A 22536-nucleotide genomic window follows, 5' to 3' on the forward strand; every position below is an offset into this window, starting at 1 on the left:
TGGCCAACAAACCAAAAGAAGTGAGGAAAGAGACAAGGAACAAATTCTCATTCACAGCTCTCAGGTGAAATCACCCTGCCAACACCTTGATCTTGGACTTCTAACTTCCAGAACTATGAGATGACAAGTTTCTGTTATTTAAGCCATTCAGTTTGCTGTACCTCATTTCTGCAGCCCCAGCAAACTAATATACCCATTTTCAGGTATCAAAAACTGGATTTGTTATCTATTATTGTGTAACATTACAATCCCAAATTTATCAGCTTAAAATAATATACATTTAGCACCTCACACTTTCTATGAACTGGGTGTCCAGGCATAGCTTAGCTGGATCCTCTGCAAATCTGTCATTAAGGTGTCAGTAAGGGCTGAGTTTGCATGATAAACTCCACTGGGAAAGGATTGATTCCAAGCTCATGTGACTGTGGGCATAATTCAATTCTTTTCAGGCTGTAAGACTAAGGGTCTCATTTTCTTGATGACTGTTGGCCAGAGGTTGCCATAAATTCTGAATTATATTACCCTCTCCCTAAAGCTGCACATAACATGGCAGCAGGTATCTTCAAAACCAGCAAGGAGAGAGAGTCTCCTAACAAGATAGACATTATAATCTTATTTAGAGTGATAGTGTACATGTAATAACATTCATATAGTTACCTTTATATACCATTTTATACTGATTAGAACCAAGTTATAGGTCTTCCCATACCCAAGAGTAGAAGATTACACAAGGGCATAAAAATACAAACACATTGGTAAGGGCAAGAATATAGTGAATTTCAGAATACCCCAATACTGCAATATAGTGGTGTATTAATCACTTAATGCTAGTATAAAAGTTAAGTGAGAGAAGTATTAAAAATAGCTATAGCTTTAATAATTTGTTAAGAGATACACAAGATAAAAAGAGGTAAATTGTGACATCAAGAACATAAAACAAAAAAACAAAAACAACACAAAAACATAAAACATACATAAGCTGAAAATGAAGGGACAGGAGAAGATATTCTACGGAAATGGAAACCAAGACAGCAGGGGTGGCTATACTTGTATCAGACAAAATAGACAGTAAGTCAAAAACTGCAACAAGAGACAAAAAGGTCATTATATAATCATAAAGGGGTCCATTCATCAAGATTATATAATAATCGTAAATATATATGCATCCAATATTGGATCATTTAAATAAATTAAGCAAATATTAACAGGCCCAAAAGGAGAAATAGATAGCAATACAATGATAATAAGGGACTTCCACTTTTATAATACCCCACTTCACCAATAATAGATCATCATCAAAAAAATCAGTATGTTCAATCAACACTGAACTCAAACTATACTCTAGACCAAATGGACCTAATAGATATATGCAGAACATTCTATCCCATAGCAGCAGAATACACATTCTTCTCAAGCACACACACAATATTCTCCAGGATAGATCAATGTTAGGTTATGAAAATTTAGCAAATGTAAAAAGTTTAAAATCAAAATGGAATTAAACTAGAAATCAGTAGGAGAAGGAAAACTCACAAACATATGGAAATTAAACAACACAGTCTTGAATAACCATTGGGTTAAAGAAGTCAAAGAGGGAATTAGGAAAAAACACCTGAAGACAAATGAAAATAAAGAAACAACATACCAAAATTTATGGGATACAGCAAAAGCAGTACTAAAAATGAAGTTTATAGCAATAAAACACCCACATTAAAATAGAAGAAACATCTCAAATAAACAACATAATTTTACACTACAAGGAACTAGAAAACAAAAACTAAAACTAAAACTAATGCTAGCAAAAATAAAGAAATAGTAAAGGTTGAAGCAGAAATAAATGAAATAGACAATAGGAAAACAACAGGAAAATAAAAGAACTAAGAGTTGGTTTTTTAAAAAGATAAACAAAATCAACAAACCCTTTGCTAGACTATTCATGAAAAAGAAGAAAACTCTACTAAAATCAGGAAATAAAGAGAAGACATTACAACCAATGCCAGAATAGATCAAAAAGACTATTATGGACAATTATATAACAATAAATTGGGACAACCTAGAAGAAGTGGGTAAGCTCCTAGAAATATATAACCTACCAAGACTGAATGAAGAAGAAATAGCCTGAACAGACCAATAACAAACAAGGAGATTGAATCAGTGATCAAAAACTTTCCAATAAAGAAAAGCCCAGTACTAGAAGATTTCACTGGTACATTCTTCCAAACATTTAAAGAAGAATTAACACCAATCAATTGTAAACTCTTCCAAAAAATAGAAGAGGGAACATTTCCACTCAATTTGTGAGGCCATCATTACCCTGATAAGCAAGACAGACAAAGATACAAGAAAACTATAGACTATAAATGTACAAAAATGTACAAAATGTATAAAACTACATTCCCCAATGAATATAAATGCAAAAATCTTCAACAAAATATTAGCAAACCAAATTCAACAGCACATTAAAAAGAATCATATACCATGACTAAGTGGGATTTATTCCAGGGATGCAAATCAATTAATGTAATTAATAAACTGCATTAATAGAATGAAGGATAAAAATCACAATTCTCTCAACAGATGAAGAAGAACCTGACAAAATTCACCACCCTTTCATGATAAAATCTCCCAACAAATTAGCTCTAGAATGAATGTACCATAAAATAATAAAAGCCTTTCATGAAAAGCCAACAGTCAACATTACACTCAATGGTGGAAAACTGAAAGCTTTTCCTCTAAAGATACCCGCTCTTGCCATTTCTATTCAAATAGTACTGGGAGTGCTAGCCAGAGCAATTAGTCAAGGAAAATAAATAAAAGGCATCCAAACCAGAAAGGAAGAAGTAAAATTATCTGTTTACAGATAACATGATCTTATACAGATGTTCCCCAAATTATAATGGTTAGATTTACGATTTTTTCAACTTTATGGTGTGAAAGTGATATGCATTCAGTAGAAACCATACTTCAACCATAATTCAAATTTTGAATTTTGAGCTTTTCCTGGGCTAGAGGTATGCCTACAATCCTCTTTCATAATGCTGGGCAGCCCCAGCAAGCTGCAGTCCTCAGTCAGCCACACGATCACAAGGGTAATTAACTGATATACTTACTACCATTCTGTACCCATACAACCATTTTGTTTTTCACTTTCAGTACAGTATTCAATAAATTACATGAGATATTCTATACTTTATTATAAAATAGGCTTGTGTTAGATGATTTTGCTTAACTGTAGGCTAATGTGAGTGTTCTGAGCACATTTAAGGTAGGCTAGGCTAAGCTATGATGTTCAGTAGGTTAGATGTATTAAATGCATTTTCAGCTTACAATGGGTTTATCAGGTCATAACCCCATCATAAATTGAGGAAGATTTGTATGAAGAAAAAACATAAAGAACATAAACACACAAAAAGAAAAATCTCTTAGAACTAATAAATTCAGTTAAGTTGCAGGATATGAAATCAATATACAAATTTAGCTGAATTTCTATACACCAACAATAATATATCCAAAAAGGATAGATCTTATGTTGTGTTCCTTTCACACAAATAATAATGACAATAATAATAATAATAATGATAATAATAAAAGAGGACAAGAATAAACTTTTGGAGCCTATAGATATGTTTACAGCATAGACTAGTGATGGTTTCACAGATGCATACTTGTCTCCAAAATTATCAAATTTTATATATTAAATGTGTACAACTTTTTATATGTCAATTATACCTTAATAAAGTGATTAAAAGATAGTTGTCCTCAAATAACATATTGAAAAATAGTTGTCTTGGGGCACCTGGTGTCTCGGGTTAATTGTCCGTCTCTTGGTTTCACCTCAGGTCATGGTCTCAGGGTCCTGAGATCCAGGTCAGTGTGGAGCCTACTTGGGATACTTTCCCCCTCTTCTCCCTCTCCCTCTGGCCCTCCCCCTGCTCACCCTCTCTTTCTCAAAATAAACAACTAAATGAATAAAATCTTTAAAAAAAGAAAAAGAATACTTGTCCTGAAAGGACATATGTATGTATATGTATGCATGTATATATACAAAAATTTATTTTTTATATTTTATTTTATTTTATTCATTCATTTATTTATTTAGAGAGAGGGAGAGAGAGAGAGAGAAAGGAGGGGCAGAAGGAGAGGGAGAAAGAGAATCTTAAGCAGGCTCCATGCCCAGGGCAGAGCCCAACACAGGGCTTGATCTCACGACTCTGAAATCATGACCTGAGCCGAAATCAAGAGTCGGAAGCTTAACCAACTGAACCACCCTGGTGTCCCATACTCTTCTTTTTAAAAACTGCAATAAAAATGCATGGTGACAGAGGTGTTCGACTTGAAATGATCTATCCTTCAGAGAAATATCCTTATACTGAGTTATTATTTTATCAACTGTACCACAATTTACTTAGGCAATGAGGAACAGTGAAAAGTGCCATAGTGTGTTGACTTGTCCAAGCAGTAAATGCTATAGTCAGTATTTTATATCCTAGTGCTCTTAAACATGTCAAAATGAATTTTGTCCAAAGCCTGTGCATGAGACCAGGATAAACTAAATAAAAATAACTGTCAGGAGGACTGTCTTCAATCACTTTCTCTCTCCTCCTTCTAAGAGTATTAAGCTGCTAAAATATTATATTATCTTAGATATAATTTTCTGAATCTTTATCTTTTATATAATTTTGTGGATTATGAGGCTTTCTTTGCCTTACTGTCAATGTAAACCCTGTTTATGTATAGGGAGGTTCAGAAAAGACATGTCAGGTGGTTTCTTGTAGGTACATTTTAGCTAGTAGGCCCCAGGGATACATCAACTTTTCCATTTGCTTCTCTTTAGTGAGTTAATTGCAGTGCATCCAATGCTTGTCCTTGCTTTCAACATTCTAACCAGAACAGAGATCTTAATGGGATGCATGCATTAACTGATTTGAGAGACTTCCTTAGATGCTGTTACTTCATTTTCATAACCAATCTATCTAGCTGCTTTTCTGATTAAGCCTCATAAACACAATATCTATTATATTGGTTAAGAATAGCATATTTGTGAGGTCATACCAATTTTACTTACACATTAGGCTGCCAGCTATTATGGATATAACTTCAAACATTTCAAATTATGCTTGGGAGCACAACTGTGATCTGAAATTAGCTTTTTAAGAATGTGCAAGGAAATAAAATACTTCCAGAGCATGAAAATTTAGTCTGGGTCATGTTCCTTTCTGCCTGAACTGTATATATAATATAAATACTTTAATACTTTAATATAAATACTTTAATTTAATTTCCTTAGCACATTGCTAACCTTTCCACACCAACATTTTTTCAGCTTGATTATGAACTGAAGAGTCAGGGACAAAGACTTAGCACATTTAATTCAAGTTCCGTGAAAAGCATCATGAGCAAAAAATGATGGCTGTGTGAAGTCATGAGCCATAGCAAGGAATAGATGGCCAGAAAAGTAAATACCTGAAGAGACAGCCAGTAGGATGAGCCTACATGTTGACAGTACCAGAGGCCAAAACAAACAAAAGTTTAAGAATCAAGTAGGCTGATCCAGAGGCCAAGCGTTAACCTCTGTTGGCCATGAGCTAGGATTCACATGCAGATCTGTCCAGTTTCAACACTCTACTGCCATTTCCATTCCACTGCCCAGCCTGATAGACTTAGCAGATGGCAAGGGTAAGCACACTTCCCAACAGTCTTTACTGGAAACACAAATGTATTCTTCCAAATGATATTGCAATAAAACACTAACTCTGAACTATGAAGAGAAATGCTTAAAACCTATGTCAATAGTAAGAAATACATTCTAAGTTAAATTAAATGACTAATAGAAGTTGTGGAAATTTGACTAATAGGTATAGCCTTTTCAAATTTCTAAGAAAGAAAAACTAAATTTCACAGTGGATAATACTTATGCCAGTCACCTTTTTTAATACATGAACTACGGCAACTGACATAACAGTGGGTTATCGCCTAGAAAAACACATTAAAACTAAAAGTTAAATGAAACAATTCCATAACTTTATTACTTATAGAGAAACAAGATGCTGAAGAACTGTAATTGGTGTTTGACTAAAATTAGTTGACTAGATATTTTTACGTTGTACTAGCACAGCAGTACAATTTTTATTTCTAGAAAATAAGATTACTGATTTTATAAATCACTTATAAAATTCAGCTAACAAAATGAACTAAAACTCAGAGCAATGAATCATGGAACACTACATCAAAAACTAATGGTGTAATGTATGGTGATTAACATAACATAATAAATAAATAAATAAATAAATAAATAAATAAATCTTAAAAAAAAAAAAAACTTAGAGTACCTTCTGTTGGCCCTAATATTTCCAAAGATCATGAAACATTAAAGTATTCTCAGAACCCAAGATTTTCTCTTCAGTGAAACAGGGGAAACTGACAGATATTTATCTCCCTCATACTGTTATGTATTCACAAAATTTATTTAAAAGTATTAGAAATCAATATAGAGTAAGAACCTACTATGTGCTCAGTGTTCTGTTAGGTGTTAGCAGAAGTAAAGAATAACCTCCATATTCTCCATATTCTGCAACTTACGTGTTACCTGAATTAACAATTCATGAATAATACAGGAAAATTTAGTACTAATCTAGCTGATTCTTGACTGTGAGGATTCAATGAAAGTGAGACCCATATACACTTCAAAGATATGACATGACTTTATAGAAAAGATACACATTAACAAGGCCTCAATTATGACTATGGCTTTAAGTAGGTGAAACAAAGGAATGGGTATTTTTCAGGCAAAAGAAGTAATAGGTAAAAAATAAAAAAAATAATAAAAAAATCATGAACTTATAGGGCCCCTGGGTGGCTCAGTCAGTTAAATATCCAGCTCTTGATTTCGGTTCAGGTTATGATCTCAGGGTTGTGGGATCGGGCCCCACATAGGGCTCCAAGCTCAGCCCAGAGTCTGCTTGAGGTTTTCTCTCCCTCTCCCTCTGCCCCTCCCCTGCTCATGTGCACTTTCTAAATAAATAAATAAATAAATAAATAAAATGTATTTTTTAAAAATCACTCAGCCTGCTGCCATCCATTATGTCATCAGTCTCATTCTGATTCTTTCTTAATTATAACTTTCCTAAAGGATGAAAAAGGAACCCCAATAATAGTAAGTAAAAATCTATATCTAACTGGAAAAACAGTAACATTAATTAAAAGATAGTGTATGCCACATTTTAGGCAAGAAGACAAAATATACTATATAATTTTGATATAGCGTTTAGCATTTAGCACTGAAAATTTTAAAAATCAGCATGCTTTTTATCCACAGCTTCCCAAATATAATTGGATTACATGAGGAAAAGAATAACATAAAGCTTTTTTATTTTTATTACATTTTTATTACAAAGAAAGTTATGATATTATTTTGGTCAGTTTCTGGCACTTACCATGATAGTCACTTTCAATAGATGATCAAGTTCTTCTACAGTGAATCTTAATGACAAATGGAAAAAAAAAAATAGTCAAAGGATGATAGGAAGTGGTGCCAAAAGGAATATGTAGTAGGGCTTGCAGACTTACAGCCATCTCACTGGCCAATCCATGCTTTAGGTAGCTAAGAAAACACTTTATTCCAGAATATCATATATTTATATGATTAAGCATGTAAATTAAAAAACAATAATATGATAATATGAAAGGACAATATATCTAAAATCCAAGATAATAGAAAACAATACAGCAGTTATTGGGCAAAGGATAAACTACAATTATATTAAATAATCACCATTATCATCATCATCATTATCATCATCATCTTCCATACTGTATATAGACAAATTCTGAAGTTCTTTTAGGCAAACTTACATCATATATTAGAAATAAGTAGCAATATATATGGGTAATCCCATCCCTAAATGACTGAGCAATAATCTCTACAAAGGGATATACCCACAGTTATGAATGTGTAGATATGCTAGGATATGATGTGATGGGGTGCTAAGAAACACAGGAAAAATAGAACAATATTAATTCAAAACTGATAAATGTAAAAAGAAATAAAACCAATATTCAAAATATAGTGAAAAATTCCAGGGATGGCAGGTCACCAACACCCCTCCTCCCTTCCTCCTGAAGGACAAAACTTCCAATTATATAGGATACCCTGTACAGAAAATGAATTCCGTACTGACTTGATGGAAAGAATGACATTTACTAAAGCAACACTAGCTTCTCCTTCCTAAAGATCGCAGATGTTCCTTGGAGATATATACTCAAATAAAATCAAAGATAAACTTTGACTTTAAAGATTATTACCTGGTCATTTTTTTTGGTCATTAGACTTTGACAAAAAGTATTATGTTAAATGCCTATAGTAGAAAAATCTTAATCTTTACCATGGATTAAGGTGACCACAAATGAAAAGCACTTTTATTCCTTCGATAGCATTGTACAATATAAACACGTGCACATATTTGACAATACATCTTAAAATAATTTTAAATTATTGAAGAATAGATTAATGCTTTCCAAAAACAATATAAACCATAACGTATAAGGTAAGAAATGTGAGATCATCATCCTTACTTAGCAACAAAGGTAAAACAACAGTAATGGGATATGTCATCTTAAATTCAATGATACATCTGGGTTCCTTTATGTTTGTAACATACAGCTTGGAACACATATTTCCAAGACTCTTCAAGTATTCAGGACAGAAATCGAACCTAAACTGTCTTAATCAAAGGGAGAAATATTAGTTCAAATAACTGAATATTCTAGTTGCCAATTTAGGATTTAGTCCTCCTTTTTCTCTTGGCTGTATTTAAACTATGTGACCTCAGTTTCAGGCAGTATCTCTCTTCTCAGGCACCCTTTTCTGCCTACACCTCCTCAGCCTAACTTCTGCATGAGATTTTTGGATGAAGAAATTGATACACATATAGCAACATGATAAGATCTAGAAAACAAAGTATCGAGTGAAAAGAAAAAAATAAGATCTATAGCACAATACAATCAAGTAAATTAATAACATACACAAAAATCATAGTTTACAAGAACGTATATATACATATACAATCAAATATATTAGAGTGAGTATCTTTGGAAAATGAAGGTAGGAAAATGAAAGTAGGCTATGAAATGAATGGGGAAAAAATAAAATATCATAAAGCAAGAGAAACCTTTGCAAAAACAAACCAATGATTCGGCTGTACAATGAGCTGAAGTCAAGGAAAGAAGGAAGGAATAAAAGAGGGAAAGAGGGAAGAAAAGAAGTAAGGAAAGGGAAGAGAAAGAAAGGAAAAACCAAGGGAAGATTACTGAAGTTTGTGTATGTGAATATAGCACAAGTAGTCACCCTCATCAACCTCCAACTTCTGCCCAACATCATGCAAAGCACAGGCATCAGTCCCTTAAGTCCAAGCCATAAAAATCAAAGATAATCTCTAACAAAATTGAACAGTTTGGGAAAATCTGGTGTGAACATAGATGTTTCAGAGTAAAAGCCCTTCTCATTCAACCAATATTAGTATCAATAACAAGAGAGTTGGCTCATAGTGCCCTCACTCTACAAGCAGAACGAGTGCATCAACAGTGTGCCCCACACACATGGGATTCCTTTTCAGAATCTCACTCAAGAGAGAGACCTTGAAGAGACCTTCAAGAAGTGCTAGAAAAGACACTTCTATAGCAAAAGGAACCCTCAAGAGCAACCCACTCCTTTTGAAAGCATGAAACCAAACATTGCCAGACATATTTGGAGACCTAACCACATGAAAGAGAAATATCAAACTGACCCTGAGAAGGAGAGATAATTAGGGGCATTGGGAGAACTTGAAACAACTCCAGTATGCTCAGAGTGATCAAAGATGAATCACATCCTTAAAACAAAGAAAGGATGCTGTGAAAAAGGAAAAAAACACAGAAGAGGAGCTTCTGTTCCATGGCCAAGATTTCAAAAACAAACAAAAAAAACAGTTTCTTAAAAAAATAATAAACTACAGGGAGACTAGAAAATAGTGTCTAATAAAACTCCCAGAATAAAAAAACAAAACTACAAAGCATATTAATTTCCCATTGTTGTGTAACAAATTACCACAGACTTATGGCTTAAAACAATACCCGTTTGTGATCTCACAGTTCTTGTAGATTGGAAGTCCAGGCATTGTATATCTGGTTTCTCTGCTTAGGATCTCAAAGGTCAGAAATCAAGGTTACAGCCAGACTGTGATCTCATCTGAACTCCAGATCTTCCAAGCTCATCCAGGTTGTTGGCAGAATAACTTCCTTGTAGTAGTAGGGCTGAGATCTCAATTTTCTTATTGGTTATTGGACCAGGGTCACTATCACCTACTGGAGGCCTCCCTCAGGTTCTGCCCACGTGGCCTTCTCAGAACAAGGCAGCTCACATCTTCAAAGCCAGAGTCTCTCTCCAGTCTGGTAGGAAGAATTCTTATATAATGTAAATGTAAACACAAAGGTGACTATCCTAGCCCTCTGCCATGTTAGGAAACCTAATCGGGGAAGTGACTCTCTCATCTATTCATAAGTCCTACCCACACTTAAGGGGGAAGACATTTATACAAGGTGGCTGGAATCTTGGCAGCCATCTTAGAATTCTGCCTACCTCACGTGGGTAAAGAACTTATAAGACACAGAGAAGACCAAGCCAAGATTAGCCAAGCTAATATTACTCTAACAGGAATTTCAGAGAGAAAGAAGAGTAGATGGAGGGAAAGAAAATATCAGAATTTTCTGAGAACTGAAGAACACAAGCCTTCAGAATGAAAAACTTACTAAATACCAAGTGCAAAGAAAATAACAGATCCACATCTACACATGTCATGTCATCAAGGAGAAACAGAAAATCCTAAAAGCTTCCAAAGAGGGGTTAAACAAGCCAACTGAGTAGCATCTAACTTTGTAGTGGCAACACCAGTGGTTGAAAAACAAGGAAATAATGCTCTCCAGGGGGAAATTTTTCTTGATCTAGAATTCTATAACAAGTCCAGATACCCATTACCTATAAAAACAAAATAAAATGATATGTTCAACAAGTATGTATTTTACATACAATATTTTAGAAAACTACTTGAGATTCTACTATAATAAATAAGGGAATAAATCGGGAGAGAGAGAGAGAGAGAACAAGGGATTCACCCAAGAAAACCAAGGAAAGTTCCAGGATGATAGCTGAGGTATGAGATTCAAAGTGGAGGACAGAGGGATGGATATACTCTACAAGAGTCATCTTTGGTTGGGGAAAGAAACCCACTTGAAAGAATAAAGTACATAAGAAGGAATCTAAAAATACTGAGCTTGTAATAAAGGTAAACAGTGTAAGACTAGGAGAAATGCAAGGAGAAGCAACAGCAAAGGCACAAACAAAATTAATGGTACAGTTATGAAGCTAACTAAAATGTAGCATGATTTTAAGCAATTGGTAGAATATAAGAAAAGAGTCTCCATTTGATACCATTAGTGAGAACATTTTCCTTCAAATAGCTCTACCCTTAGGGAGAAGGGAATGTCATCTTAGCAATCACCTCAATCCACACCCAGCAATATTTTCATGTCATTATATGCTGATCATAGGTATTTAAACTCTGGACCTGTTTGTGGTTCAGTATACTGTATAATGTAAATATTAATGACCCTGACAAAATAAAAGCCTAATGGACAGAAGGTGGGGTAAGAGGATGGGAGAGGGAAGAAACAAGAAAGATGGAGGAAAAGATTGAGACACAATATTTTCACGTAACAAGTGGAGACCTAAGAGATACCATCAAAACTTGACCAATCAGGAACTAAATACATATATATATAGGATTTAAATTTACCCAATAGGACTAAAAATAATAGTCAATAATAAGATTTGGGAGTAGAGAGGAGATGGAGGGAGTGGGAAAAAATACTCATCTTTCATGACACAGAGTCAATAAATATTCTCTAAATTTCATTCAAGAAATTGACAAAAAAGTATGTTAGAATTATAGAGGAAACAAAAACAAAACAATGTAGAGTAAAAGAGTTTGCCTTTAGGCAACAGCACTTAGGGTTTGGAAGGAAAGGAAGAAGGCGGTGGCATGTCATAATGCACAGATTTTTCTACTCTATTTGACTGTGTTATGAAATATATGTGTTTTTTTAGGTTTTTCTTTAAAAGAGAGAGAGAAAGTGAAAGCAGTGGGGTTGCGGGGGGCAGAGGGAGAGAAGGATTTTATTTTTTTTAGAAAAAAACAAGGTTCTTTTTTTTTTAAGATTTTATTTATTCATTTGAGACGGAGAGATACAGAAAGAGAGAGCATGAGCAGGGGGAGAGGCAGAGGGAGAAGCACGCTCCCAGCTGAGCCAGGAGCCCCATGTGGGACTTGATCCCAGGACCCCGGGATCACAACCTGAGCCGAAGGCAGACGCCCAACCGTCTGAGCCACCCAGGCGCCCCTGGAGAGAGAGAATCTTAAGCAGCCTCCACACTCAGCACAGAGCCCAACTCGGTGTTCGATTTCATGACCCGAGACAATGACCTGAGCTGAAATCAAGAGTCAGATGCTTAACCAACTGAGCCATCCAGGCGCCCCTCAAATGTATGTATTAATTTGCTTAAAACGTAACATTTAAAATTTATTTAGGGAAATATTGTTCCTGTTCAGGAGATAACAGCCCTGAAAAACATTATTTGTATTTGTTCTGAAATTCTGTGAGCAATTTTGATGGATTCAAACAAGAGAGAGCTAACTTTTTTTATTCATCATTTAATAATTTTGCAAAGCAGTAAGAAATAAACATTATAGTTAAGACTTACTGAGTCTTTACTTAGTCACATCATCAAATTAACATGGCATTTGTCACCATCTGTCCAAAAGAGAAAGACTGGGCTTTGCTGAAACTCTATGATATAACTTACACAAGCACAGAGCTCAGGAAGTCTTGCCTAGAGCCAGTCTGTTCCCTGGCCATGCCCACTTTGCTGCCCTAAAAGAAAATACAGCTTAGCTTGAAAAGGCTTGCTGATTTAAAGCCTAGAAGAGAACAAAGATAAGGAATTTAACCTAATTTAAACATTGTTGTTGTTTTTTTTTCCCCAATCATAAGGTATGCATTGCCACAATGTATTAGCACCCTACCATCTTTCTAACAGGAGTCTAATTGGGATTTTTTTTTTTTTCTCAAAGGACACATGGTTATGAGGAATCAGAAATCCCCATCAAATGTGGCTAACAGCTGAGGAAAGAGTATTGGGGGAGTTCTGATTTCAATTCAGGAGTAAGAAAAGCACTGGATCAATTGTATATGTCAATCCACATGGGATCTTATTGATTATAAATGGAAGTTAGTTATCATAAAACAATAACAAAGATAAGTAACACTTCTATCAACAAATATAATATCCCCACTTAAAAACACACTCATGTACCCACTCACATCCAAGTCTGATGGCTTGTCTTTTAGAGCCATACTTTTCAAATTTTGAAGTCGAACACCAGTCACTTGGGAATCTGTGATGGGGTTGAGATTCTGCTTTTCTAACAAGTTCCCAGGTGATGGCTAAGCTGCTGGTCCTTGAATCACATTTTGTGTAGTAAGGACAGCTTCCAAATCTGTGTTTTAGTCAATGACAAGTAGACTGAAAACCTCATCTAAAGTATAAAATGCTGCATTATTCACAACCACCAAGATATGGAAACAATCCAAGTGTCTGATGGATGAATGGGATGAAGAAAATGTAAAATGTACATATACCGTGGAATATTATTCAGCCTTAAAAAAGAAGAATATCCTGCTATTTGTGACAACTTAGGTGGATCTGGAAGATATTATGCTAATTGAAATAAGCCAATCACAGAAGAACAAATCCTGCAAGATTCCACTTATGTGAGGTATCTAAAATAGTTAAATTCATAGTAGCAGAGGGACACCTGGGTGGCTCAGTTGGTTAAGCGACTGCCTTCGGCTCAGGTCATGATCCTGGAGTCCCGGGATCGAGTCCCACAAAACCTGCTGTACAACATACTCCCTATAGTTAACAATACAATATTGTGCATTTTAAAATATGTTAAGAGGGTAAATCCCATGTTAAATGTTCCTAACAGACACACATGCACTCAAAAAAGGAGACACAGGAAAGCTTTGGAAGTATTGTTTAAGTACATTACTTTGATTGTGGCGATGGTATTACAGGTGTTTGCATATGTCCAAACTCATCAAATTGTACCCATTAAATATATGCAGTTCTGGGGTGCCTGGGTGGCTCAGTCGTTAAGCGTCTGCCTTCGGCTCAGGTCATGATCCCAGAGTCCTGGGATCGAGCCCCACATAGGGCTCCATGCTCCGCGGGAAGCCTGCTTCTCCCTCTCCCACTCCCCCTGCTTGTGTTCCCTCTCTCACTGTGTCTCTCTCTGTCAAATAAATAAATAAAATCTTTAAAATATATATACATATGCAGTTCTTTGCATATCAATTACACCTCAATAAAGCTATTAAATAAAAAAAATAGTTTGGTAATTAGATTAGCAATAGAAAGTATGAGACTAATACCTAGGGGGAAAAAAGAGAATAAAATGACTAACAAAGAACAATAGAACTTTGAAACCAGAAAAAACTCTTTAAGAAACCTGTTTCAGGGCGCCTGGGTGGCTCAGTTGGTTAAGCGACTGCCTTCGGCTCAGGTCATGATCCTGGAGTCCCAGGATCGAGTCCCGCATCGGGCTCCCTGCTCAGCAGGGAGTCTGCTTCTCCCTCTGACCCTCCACCTCTCATGCTCTCTCTCTATCTCATTCTCTCTCTCAAATAAATAAAATCTTTAAAAAAAAAAGAAAAAAAAAAAGAAACCTGTTTCATATTTACATATCTACATTTTTCTGTTGCAGTATCAGAATACCTCATTAAACTGCTTTTTTAAAAAGATTTTATTTATTTATTTGAGAGAGAGAGAAAGAGAGAGAGAGCACGAGCAAGGGGAGGGGCAAAAGGAGAAGCAGACTCCCTGCTGAGCAGGGAGCCTGAAGCTGGATTCCATCCCAGGACCCCGAGATCACGACCTGAGCTGAAGGCAGATGCTTATCCGACTGAGCCACCCAGGCACCCCCCCCCAAACTGCTTTAAAATGTATGAATTATATCATCTAAATAATCACAATAAAATTATTAAGAGTTTATTAAAATCAAAAGAGGGATTTTTATTCTTAAAGCGTATCTATTTTCTGCCTGCACATTTCCTTAGGTTGTGCTATGTTCCAATAAAGTAAAAAGTGGGTTGGAATTTTTTCAGTCAGTTCTAAATGTCACGGATTACTGATCAGTCATAGTAAAGAGAAATCTGTAAGACTAAATATTATAACAGATAAAAGAGGGGAAGGAGGATGTGGTCCTGTAATTATATTCTGGAAAACAAAGCCTTTATTTACCTCCTGAGGAATACAATTCACAGGAAATGACAAATCACTGAAGAATAATGAAGAATTAGCAGATTCTTCTATTGAATCAAAGTATAGCTAGAAGGTCAGATATGTTTAAAATAATGTTCACTACTAAATTAATTCCTTTAATTTGAGATGTAATGCCAACTATGAATCTCTTTTTCAGACCTTGTCATTTTTTCCTGAAAAGTTCTATATTTTAACACCATGCTAATACCTGTAGAATTAAGAAAAAATAGGCATCCAAAACATGTGTATCTTCTCTTTTATTTATTTATTTAAAAAAATCTTACATTTACGACTAAAGAAAGAATACCTACTGATCCAAAATAAAAACATGTTCTCAATGACTGAGAGTCTATTGCCAAATGAGTAACACACATCTAAATAAACCTTAAATGGAATTTAACCTTGCAAAGCAAAAGAAATATCAAGATGTCAAACACATTTCGACTTGGTTTAAAATATTTAAATTAGTAAAAATATTGCTTTTGTTTCCAGAAAAAACTATTGAACTAAGAAACTTCCTGGCTTTAAGATTATTAAAAAGATTGTCCTATATGTGACTGTTATGAGCTCACAAAAATTCAGTTTTTATTTGCCAAGTTAAATCTTCCAGCAAATTGTTGGCAGTGTGAGGTTGGATACTCATATCGCAATAATCCTGCCCAAATAGTCATGTTTGATTACTCCTTGTTCTGTGCTGAGAGGGAAAAGTCCAATAAATTCTCACTACTACTTTTCAAACCAGACAGTAGCCACTGTAAACATAAGAGAATAAGACAAAATGAGTGCCAACATGAGCACACCTTTTTTCCTAAATGTTGGATTCTAAGAGAAGTATAACAATAAATGGGAAGGAAAAGCTAAAAATATAAATTTTGGAGAGCCTATGGAGTAGGAACATTTCATTAAGACCCCTCGCTATTTCCCTTCATATGAACAGACACGAAAATAAATATTTATCTCAATTAATACGAAAATTTAAAAGAAAACACTCTTTAATAAAGTCAGTTCATTTCAACTATTGGGAGCTCCCAGGTCCCAGGATATTAACCACTGTAGAAAAAGGAGCCTCTATCTACAAGACATCATAGCAAATAATTGATTCATTAAAAATGCCTCTTCTGTTGAGTAATCATTTCAATAAGGACATGGGCTTAGCTGTGGTAAATGAGACACAAAATGATAATGTCTGAAATATGAAAGTCTATTTCTCTTACACATAAAATCTGAGCTGATGAGATGCTCCATGAGGTCACATGGGGCAAAATGTTCTTCCAGCTTCTTGCACTGTTATCCCTAGGATCGGACCTTACCTATATAGCCTAAGATGACAACTTCACATTCCAGCTATCAAAAAAGAGGAGAGAGAAAGAGAAGGAGGCTTCCTTTCTTTATGAAGGTAAAATTAAAGAGTTGAAACCTTTGTGTCTTTCCATTGGCCAGAACTTTAGTCACATAACTATATTTAGCTGTAAGGAAATCTGGAAAATGTAGCCATTAACTACACAACCACATACCAAAATAACAGCAATTCTATTTGTATAGAAGAAGGAGGACAATTAACAGCCTCTGCCAGTGTCACTTTTGGGTATCTCAAGACACTAATACCTGCCTCATCCCCTTAATGGTAAGGGCTAAATGAAATAATAAGCACGAAAGTATTATGTAAACCATGAAGCAATGTACGCATGGAAGACATTATTTATATACCTTATACCGATATTTTAGTGACCAAATGGGAAAACACAAAGCAGAAAGATATGGCACAGCAGATTGGGAATTATTTAGTGACACTGTTCTCAAGGAAGGAGCATAAAGAAAAATCTGTTTTAGTGACTGAAGTTCATGCTAGTTATCTGTGATGTGTTAGACTCAGGATGCGTTTAGAGTGTGAAGGTTATTGCCGTCATTTGAAATGACACCTATTTGCATCAAAATATTACAGATGACTTTCCAGTTCATGCTTCTTTCCATAGAAACTGCTACCACATCAACGTTTAGGAAACCAACCCCAGGTGCCAGGAAGCGTGCTTGGCACTAGAGATGAAGATGAATGCTGTACGGGTAAGAAAGACATCTACCTGCAGGGTTTTTTTTTTTTTTCTTGCAGGTTTAAGTCAGAAAATCACAAAACAATGTCATAACCAAAATCATGCTAATATTTCTTAAAGTCCTGCGGGAGGAGCCTACAAAAGAAATTTATGCTAAAAGCATGGCGTTTTGATAATGCCAACAATGCTTTAAAATGCCCACAAAGCACTAGCATGTTTCTCTAAAGTTAAAATATTGAGTAAAAATTCATTGCAATTTTGGGAAATAATGGGTATTACTCAAAATACCTCCTATGCTACTAAAGCTCCTGAAATTTTAAAATGAGCAAACTATACGTATATATATATATATTAGCTTATTACTTATTATATTATTTTATGTATATGCAATATAAATACAGGGCTGTTTCTTATATTTCTATCTTTACTGAATTTGTTTCTTGGAAGAAAGTAGAATATATATGGAATAAAAGAGACTTTTTGTAATATTGACTTTTTTCTTTGAATAAAATTGTCTTTTGAAAACAAAACAGAGCAAAGCAACCCATCAAAACATAAAATTATTTCCAGTGTGAGAAATTTGGGGCATTATTTTAAAAGGATTTATAACCATCTCCCTATATGTTTGCCTAGATGGATGTTTAAGGCCAGAGTGATAAAATGGTAATATTGTTAGACACTAAATATTCTGGCACTACTGAGTCTGTTATTACATTTCATGTCATCATTAAGTCAAAGAACATCCAGGATGTAATTTTGTTTGGGATCTCTTGCTAGCTAGAAAGTAAAATTAGAACTCAGAGGCCAACTCAAAAGTCATCTTGAGGTATTGGTTTATAGCTTAAAGGATGTCTTAGTATAAAATATTTGCATACTCACGTTAATTCTTGACAATTGTATATGCAATCTGAATACAAGTAAACTTTCCAATTTATATGTGATCCTAACATTTAAGATATTTTCTGAAATTAAATATTTTAGCAGAATATTTTATTACGCATTTTGTATTCCTTAGGAACTCATTTGTTTTCTGGATCATTTCTTTACAATTAGATGCTCGTAGCTATTTCACTACTTGATGAAACTTGGATTTTAAAGTTTTTTAATTATAGTCCCAGTGTGCTCTAAACTTATAAAATGAAACAGTAAAAAAGAAAAAAATAGAGTTCTCTTATTCTTCAGACCATGAATTTTTGTGATATTAATTGAGGGATCTCAAGATCTCAATGACCAAAAATATCTCCCACCCCTCTGAAGTCTCTGAAATCCTAGCCTAAAGACACATTTGTTCTTACTGGAGAATAAACACTGATGTCATTGGCCCCTCTCTTGTCAAAGCGTACTTTTAAGTTAATTATCAGTCATAAACACATGACAGTAGAATAGGCTACTTGACACCTGGCAGCCAACTTTGGCCTGGACTGCACTGAAACACAGAAGAAGCATACTGTGAGGATGGAGAGGGTGGGCATCTACATCTTGCATGCTGTACCTCAATTGAAAGACACACCAGGAAAAGGTGTCAGTATTCTAAAGCAAGAATCAGAACATGTGATGTCAAGAGACAAGCTTGTGGAAAGCAAGGAAACTTAATGATGATACAGAAAAGCATTATAAAGAATGATAAGAACATACCAAAGGCAAAAAAGGCCAATTTCACAATTTCACCAAGGACCTGGACCTCATGTATCCTCAGAGAGAAGAAACATTTTGGACAATAAAATACTTTTTTAATGTCTTCCAAGCAACTAAAGTGTGCAGGTGTCAGCCAGCACTCTGGCAGGTAAGCCTTAAACACTAGAAGTTGGCTGGGTAGATGCTTAATCCAGCACTCTCCAAAGTGTATTCACGTTGGTGGTCTGATAAGATGTTCTATTAAAAGGGATTTCTATAGTCAAATAGGTCTGGAGAACTCAGCATCTTCTAATTCCCTCTTAGAGACCCAAAACTTGTATTAGCATATTAAAGGCTTTAGAAAGTTTTAGAGTTGAAAAATCTTTATAAAAGCCAGCAGTTCCCAGAGTTCTTTTTAATCTCATAACCATGTTTTTAGTAACACCTATGAATATTTTGCAGGAAATGTTGAAATGATTATAATCGCCTTCCATCTGTGATGAGGCAAATTTGTTCCTAGTTACAAACCATGATAAAAGAAAGACAACTGCAATACATTGTACCCAGTAATGACAGCCACAAAGTTATGATTAAAATATATATCTTTGCCAGAAATATCTTTTAATGAAAATTTAGCATGAAAGAGTGTCAAATGGCTATTACTAAAACTTCAAATCCTCCTTACACCTTAAAAATAGATATTTTGTAAGCAGTAATCAACCAAACATTCCCTTCCCAACAGTGAGTGGATTGACTGATTTAAAAACGGAATGTGGATTTGACCAATTTAATCAGCACTGTTCCCCAGGACCTCCGGGAGGGTTGTTAACTGTGACATGACCAACAGTTGACATGAGGCACAAAACCAATCATTAAAGTCATCTTATAATTACTAATCTGAGTCAAATTTAACAAATTGCCTAAGAGAAAAATCTAGACCCTATATCTAATCTCTTCCAGCTTCCCCCTACCCATTTCCAAAATTAGGCAAATGAATTCAAATACACATATAGAGTATAGAACAAGAAGATGCCAGCATCTATCCTGGGACTACCTCTGAGGCCAAAGTCATTCTCAACACTGCCCCAAACTCTGAACTTCTCTGTTAGCACAGGTTTCTAGCTTAAGCAGAGGCAAATAAGATCTCTTCCTAAATAGTAGAATTTGAGGGTAATTTGAAGGTCTGTGTCACAAACCCTCCTTTTTCTTAATCTGTAGCCATAAGGCTCTCCCCTCCATCTGAACTCTTAAAATGATTGTTTTGGGGTTACACAGAAAATGTCATCTGCTTGCCCCACTAACACATTCCTTGCATAGTTGGAATATATCTCTTAAAATGATTTTTTTAAAAAGCAGTTTTGCTTTAGTAAGCAAGTTGAATAGCTTGTTGAGTAAATACATTTCTAATTTCTGTATAGATCATAGCTGGAATAATGAAACACCTGGACAATGAACTGGTCAAGCAAACAGAGGAGGAAGGAAGAAAACTGAGGAGATACCAAAAGCAGATCCATGTTTCCTCCTTCAAAATTTTGTCTCTGGTTTGCTGCTAATTTTTTTAGAAAAGAGGTTTCCAGAAAGCTTTCAGAGTACTTTAATGTCTATGGTGCTGAATTCCTCCCTTAAATATCTATCATTTCATATATGAGTGCAATGTGCTATAGTGAAAGAATGTGGACTTAGAAAAAGATAAGTCTGTTTCCTTTTTGTCTGACATCTTAGCGAGGCTGCAGGGGTAGACGCTGCTCTCCCAGCTTCGCTATGCCGCCCAAGGATGACAAGAAGAAGAAAGATGCCAGAAAGTCGGCCAAGAAGGACAAAGACCCAGTGAACAAATCTGGAGGCAAGGCCAAAAAGAAGAAGTGGTCCAAAGGCAAAGTTCGGGACAAGCTCAATGATCTGGTCTTGTTTGACAAAGCGACATATGACAAACTCTGTAAGGAAGTTCCCAACTATAAATTTATAACTCCAGCTGTTGTCTCTGAGAGACTGAAGATTCGAGATTCCCTGGCCAGGGCAGCCCTTCAGGAGCTCCTTAGTAAAGGACTTATTAAACTGGTTTCAAAGCACAGAGCTCAAGTAATTTACACCAGAAACACCAAGGGTGGAGATGTCCCAGCTGCTGGTGAAGATGCATGAACAAGATCCCACCAACTATACATTTTGGAAAATAAAACTTTATTAAATCAAAAAAAAAAAAAGAGAGAGAGAGAGAAAAGAAAAAGATACATCTGGGTTCAAATTCTAGCTCACTAATATTCTGGCACCAAGGCCCTAGGCGCCCCTCCCATGGCCTTACTACCTAGTCATCACACCCATTACCCTCACACCCATTACCCACCTCTGCAACATGAAACTCAGTGTGTTCTGTAGCTACAACCACCTCTCCTGCCTCACACTCGCCCGGCTATTCCAAATACACTTTTTCTGTAAGTTCTTCAGGATCCAAAACACTATTTTGGATTTGTTTTGCTTTGTTTTGTTTCTTTTCTCCATTTTTTACTAATATTTTGAATTTCTTTGCACATTGCTATACCTACCTGGAAAATAGCGATTTTTTTTTCTCTGCTCAATTATTTTCCCTGGGAAGTCAGGAATTATGCTTGTCTTGCTGACCATGCTAATATAATAGACCTTTAATAAATAATTTTTATGCACTTTTGAAGAATATTACTTAACATCTCAGCTCCTCTTTTTTGTCTCCCCTGTAAAATATGGATACTAAAAGTAATAGAATTTTTGCAAAAGTTAAAAATGAGATGACTTATACATATAGCTCTCTTGTGCATAAAAGGTAATCAAGAAATGTTAACTCTCTTATCCATGCCCTTTTTTCTAAGATACAGAGCCATGGAAAAGACAAGAAGATAGCAGGGGATTGGGAAGTGGGAATCTCTTTATCCTTTATGGCCATTATTATAGAGATTTTATCTAAAGATTATGTAGAAAAATTTGTCATGTCTCCAGCATACTTGATTAGAAATTTTTTTTCAAAACCTAAATTCATTTCATTTTTTAAAAATGGATTGTGCCTATTCGTGCATTGTTGCTCCCATATATCCATATAGGTTATTCATATGTGTAAATGATCAGGCAAGGATTGTGCTGGTGTAATTAACATCACACTACTGAAAGTAAACAGTGATATTTACAACTTGCTAGGTAGGGAATGGGGAGAGAGAGGGAAGAGTAAAAGAAGCTAAATAGGATATAGCAAGAAGTCCTTATTTCTGACCATGAGGAAACTGTTCTCAGCTCAGACTCCTCTCAGAATATTAATCTTCCTGCAAAAACATGTGTAAGATAAAACCCTTTCTCCCCTGAGCAATCAAGGACCCAGGAACAAAACCCAAAGTGCTAGAAAATCATGTCAGCAGAAAAAGAAACCATTTCAAGATAATAAGTAATTAGGGTTACATTTACAGAGCATAATTGAGAGATGATACCTCCTTAAAAGCCCCC

The 22536-nt window shown here is 35.2% G+C and overlaps 1 pseudogene; it reads left to right on the forward strand.

Annotated features, from left to right (window-relative positions):
- Positions 1–20776: 20776 nt before the first annotated feature.
- LOC144380732 (small ribosomal subunit protein eS25 pseudogene) lies at positions 20777–21275 on the forward strand (annotated as a pseudogene).
- Positions 21276–22536: the final 1261 nt, after the last annotated feature.

Source organism: Halichoerus grypus, unplaced genomic scaffold, assembly GCF_964656455.1.
Source record: "Halichoerus grypus unplaced genomic scaffold, mHalGry1.hap1.1 HAP1_SCAFFOLD_121, whole genome shotgun sequence".
NCBI classification, from domain to species: Eukaryota; Metazoa; Chordata; class Mammalia; order Carnivora; family Phocidae; genus Halichoerus; species Halichoerus grypus.